The following is a 5,714-nucleotide window of genomic DNA, read 5'->3' as shown; positions in this document are numbered from 1 at the left end:
TCGCCTTGTAATCAAGGGGTCCCAGGTTCGATACCCCGAGGGAGTCACATGGCACAGTGATTCGGATCCCACTTTAAACTGAAAGCCCAGTCCCGATTAGCCTTTCTGTGCATAAAGTAACTTAAAACAACAATTCAATCAATCAATTCAATAGTCGCCTTATAATTAATGGGTCCCGGGTTTGATACCTGATGGAGGCCCATGTGGTTTGGGTTCCACTTGAAACTGTATGTCCAGTACCGATTAACCTATCTGTCCCTAAAGTGGACTTAAAAAAAAACGCAAACTCGTATTTTCTATTCTTTCAATTTTCGGTCATATTTTCTGAATGTGAAAATTATCTTCATTAAGTATGCAAAGTGTTAAAATAAAAATGCATCAATGACACATCCGTTTATTCCCTAATACAAAGACCTTAAGCGATCACGTGGTTGTTTTTTGGTTCTGATTGGCTGAAGCATGTAACGAAATATAATACAGTCCAATTGGCAAAGCAGTTGTCTAGAGAGTCGAAAATTAATCTTTTCCAGTTTGTTTTCTAGTTCAAGTACTAGCAAGCCATTCCACTTACGTTGGCATCGAGTTCAAAACTTTGTAGAGTTAAAAACAACTTTCAAGAAATACTCAGTTTGAACCATCGTCAATGTAGCTTCGGCCAGTGCACGATGTACAGTCAGAAGACAATTATCCTTTTATGGAATGGTCAAAACACACTTTTTTAAGATTCAAGGTTGTTTTTCAGTATATGGTGCAAGTTGTAGGAATTTCAGCATGAATTTCTATACGTCCCTAACAACGGCAATTTTCTAGTGACCGTACATTCGACACACAAGCACAAGAATTCTATCCCCGAAGAAGAAAAGGAGGCTCCAAATCATAAGACGTGCAAACAGCTAATTACACATTGTCTCCTGAAGCACACAGGTGAGGCAACATAGTGCATGTGCGTCTCGAGAGGCCCCACCTATGCAGTGACCTTGGAGACGACGCTCCAAGACATGAGGCGAGGTTTTTGCGCAATGCACTGTGGGCGACGGAGTTCATAGTGTGGTTGCAGAAGATGATACCAAACAATGATTCTTTTAAACGCTTCTTTCCTTCTCGGATATTTTTTGTGTAGCATCTTGCTTTGTAGGAGCTCATTTACTAGGCCATATTGCTTACGAGTTGATATTAGCTGTGCTTCCCAGTATGCACAAGAATGGCAGCGATTGGGTGAATATTTTAGTGCGCAGGAGCAGGTTCTGCAGACCAAATTGTACGCCCAATGCTTCTTACCGTAGTTGTATTTTACTAGGTTGACATAGATTGCCTGGAACTTTATCTCTCTTTCCTTTTTCCTCTGTGCTGAAGTTGTTGAAGTGCCTCTGAAGATTACAGCAAGATATGGTATGACCGTGAATACTTACGGGGGCAGGGGGCGTAGGTGTAGTTTCGTCTCCAACACGCAGATGGTGAGCTCCCAGAAGGTGTAATGACGTGTTTAATAAATGTTCAGCCAACTGTTAAACGTATTCCTAACTAGGTTGTGAGATATCGGTGGACGTGACTGACAGTGGGGTAAAGATATGTTCTTTGAAACAGTTGTTCTGTTATGTCAGGAACTTACATGACCTGTTTCGGACTACAAAAACATCTTAAAAAATGTCAGTCTTGCTAAACGTAGAGGACAGCCGACCTCCGTGGCTGAATGGTTAGCACCACGCAAGGGGTCCCGGGTTCGAATCCCGGCCTGGGCATGGGTGTTGTTTGTGAGTGTCCCTTCATCTGTTTCATCATATCACTCATCCTCATCGTCGCGATTAGCCAAAGGGGCAGAAAAGCGACGTAAAATAACTAAATCAATCAATGAATCAATTAAACGTAGAGAGCGATGGTTTGTGATAGACAGTATTCTAAATTAAGTTATTTTTAATGACCAGGTTTGAGACTCCCGACAAATCTCTGACCCAAAAATTAAACTTACAGCTACATATTACAATCAAAATAACTTTATAATTCATGTTGTGAACCTGATAAGAATTCTAGGCCACCCACAACCGACTCGGCCTTCAAATTGATGCGGTATTTTGGCGAGCATAAATTTGTTTAGTAGATGGCCTTGAGTAGAGAGTATATGACTATCCTTTATAGTCATAAAATACAAATTCTAGATTAAGCACTTTGTAGTACATACTATTTTAGAAAAACTAATGACAGTTACAACTGTTAACATTGAAAGAAAGAACTCCTAACTTAGTGAAGAATCTTTTACTTCAAAACTCTTCTAAGCGAAAAATTATTGTTTTGTCTAGATAATATTATTGTGTTTTGCTACTTGTTTCGTCAGAACGTATATTCGAAAAGTGAAAGAATAAATGCAAATGGAGGAACTTTAAATTCTGGCACGAGGGGTAGGGCTTGTGCGAGGGAGAGCCTGCCTTGTACTCCGCGTTCTCCAATCTTCAAGTCAATATTAGTAAAAATAGTAGATATATATAAAACACGAAATTAAAGTTATGTTATATATTACATAAGGGTTGCCACATACAGCTGAATGATTAGGGCTCCTTCCTCTTTTGAAGAAGACCAGGACATTTATTTATTATGGGTATTAAATGCTGCTGCTGTTGTTTATATACATTACACACACTCATATTAAGCTCCGGACGCTTAGATTTAATATCCTGGCGCCACGATTCAAATTCCATTATTTTTAGGGTTTTGTTATGATTTATGAGTTAAGGGTATTGAGTACTTGGACCTAAAGACAGTATAATCCTCTGTGGGTTTTGTACGTATTCTGTCTCTTGCCTATGTACGTGATCGTCACTTCCTCCATTTCGCATAATCGCTATTCATCCTCATTGTCGCGATTAGCCGAAAATTGAAGAAAAGGGACGAAAATTATAACAAATGCAGGCCATACTTAGGGACAACAGAACTAGCCGGGTGGCAGATGTTGTACTGTTCTTGCATCGATGCAGGAGTGTTTCTAAGGAATATTACCACAGTGTATGTTTTGCATACACGTATACATACATACACACACACACACACACACACACACACACACACACACATATGTAAGCATGGTATCAAGAATTCTTGAAAGATCATAGATGACAACAGTTAGTTTCCGTTCGGAGAAGAAATTGACGCTTGGATTAAACAATGCTGCATGCTGAACGTTGCCACATTATGGGTAGCAAGCAGCGATTCTTTGCCTTCGCTCGTTTTCCCTTGGTGGGAGGTTCTCGCTTGAATCAGGCAACATTGCATGCTGAACGTTGCCATATCGTGTGCGGGAACAATTGATTCTTGGGTGTCGCTCGATTGGCCTTTTCTTTCTGTGGCACCAGCGCAATTCTGTCCAAACTCCTAATATCATGACCGCTACTATAGTGTAAGCGTTAATCAGCTGCAACATGAGTGTACAATAAACTGTCCATGCGTCTTTCTCTCTCACACACTTGTACTTATTCCGTCGCAACCTTACTAACTCCAGATACGGACGTTGGAGGAGAGACGTAAAGACTGAACAGCCTATTGTTTGGTTAACGTAAAATATATTTTAAGCATTTGAGCGGGTTGGGTTCCATATTTATAAGTGGTATTCGTCGGCTGCTTTTATGCTTTACCCTTATTCGGAACCGAAGCACCGATACTCCAAGGTGACTAGGGGAGTGCGGCCTTGGTTGCCCGTTGTAATGCATGCGGAGAGCATTGCATGGGACAGTATGGAATTCGCAAGGCATCTCTTCTTCGAGATTTGCAGTTGTACGTTGCACACAATGCCCTGTCGTTTCTGGAAGGACAGTCGCATACTATACCAAGGCACTACCTCGTTATATGTGGCGAATCTGGAAAATATCATAAGTTGAATCGGTACTTTGGGTGGTAGGAACCTATGATAAGGATGATCTGTGGTACATGTTTCACTACCACTGATGCCGACCTCCGTGGCGGAGTGGTTATCACAACGCGCCACGATGCCAGTGGTCCCGAGTTCGAAACCCGACCTGGGGATGCATGTTGTTTGTGAATGTCCCTTCATCAATTTCATTGTCATCACTCATCCTCATCTTCGCGATTAGACAAAAGTGGCAGCAAAGCGAAGTAAAATAAGCCAAATCAATCCACGTTTATCTCTGAGATTATCTACTTTTCTTAGGACCAATCAACGCTTCGGGCAATCCCGTCAGAAGGGGTGGGGGTTCTACATTTCCTCACTCTGTTTCGGTAGGATAAAACGACAACTCCAGAGAGGACAGTTGGAAGTCTACGCGGAGGAAACAGGTGGGAGGAGAGGGTCGAGATGCGGTCCCTGCGCGTGACAGAAGTGACTAGGTTACGATTCCTCCTTGTTACGGGAATCCTCTCCTTGCCTCGTGGGAAAACACGGAGGAATTAGTGGAAAACGTGAGGCGCGGTGGGTTCGTGGGAGCTCACGCCCCCTTCACCCACCTCCCCCTGCGCCTACGCTCTCTCGGCAAGACAGGTCAACGAACCATAGCCTCTCTCCGTGTATTCTTGGCATTGTTTTGTGCTTAGATGTCGATGCTTAGAGCAGCATCAGCTTGATGACTTCATTCCATCTGTCGCCGTTCCTCTTAACCATACACCTTCACCCCTCTCCTAATGATAAAAGATGATTTTGTTGATTCGATCTAGAAACGCAGCATGTTTTACAGAATGCGTAAATATTACCAGGAAAATTGTCCACCAACATTTTTATTACTTTTTCTTTGTCCTACCTGGAGTTGAAGTGTTTTTAAGCCATATAATTACTCATTAAAAAAATTGTTATGCACCAGAGTCACGCCTGAAGAGCATTGATGATGCTAAGTTCTTCCCTTTCTGAACCGTTCTGAACGTACTAACGGGTAAGAGGACAAGTCTCACTCCTGAAGTAAACAGCAGATACAGCGCGCCTCCTCTCGAACTTTCACAGTGAAATATTTAAGGAAATCAAATTTTCTTAATGGCTTTTTTTAATATATCTCGTTTCGAAGCTACGAATCCTCAAAAAAATCTTTATCCTCAATGTATGCAACCACACTGGACATGTTCACAATCCAGTAATGGATTGATTGACTTTGTAATTACAATAAACAATAGTATAGGCTTATCTATAAATAATTAAATGGATATCTGCTTGGTATGTTGATTTGATTTTCTAGTGTCACTTTTATGCCACTTTGGCTAATCGCGACGATGAGGATGAGATTGACGATATGATAACATTGATGAAGAAACATTCACAGAGAATACTCATACCCAGGCCGGGATTATAACCCGGGACCCCTGGCGTCATTGCACACTGTGCTAACCATTCCGCCACGGAGGTCCGCCCTTGGTACATTAAATCGCATAGTAAAGTAATTTTGGTTTGGTACAATTTTCAAATATCATACGTTCAAGTTTACTTAAGTCTCGAAGGAGGCCGAGAGTTTCGGATAACAAGTCTTGTTTCGTCTCGATAAATCTCGAAATATATCTTAAGGTAAAGTAAATCTCACTGCATTGGGATAATATGAATTCAAACGCACTTCCCAATTTGGCGTTTACGATGATTTTGCCATGATCATAGGTTGGCAACATTGTCGGCACGTGATGGAATGTTTGGTTCGATTAGCAAATCGTAATCCACCGATTGCTCTAATTGCCTCTTATTGGGTTAATTTGTTTTTTGGTATCGTTGCTGACGTCATGCAGATTCTTACTTACCTGCG

This window comes from Lepisma saccharinum, chromosome 1 (assembly GCF_977018435.1).
Source record: "Lepisma saccharinum chromosome 1, izLepSacc3.1, whole genome shotgun sequence".
Classification (NCBI taxonomy): Eukaryota; Metazoa; Arthropoda; class Insecta; order Zygentoma; family Lepismatidae; genus Lepisma; species Lepisma saccharinum.
Note: the sequence above shows the minus strand (reverse complement) of the source record.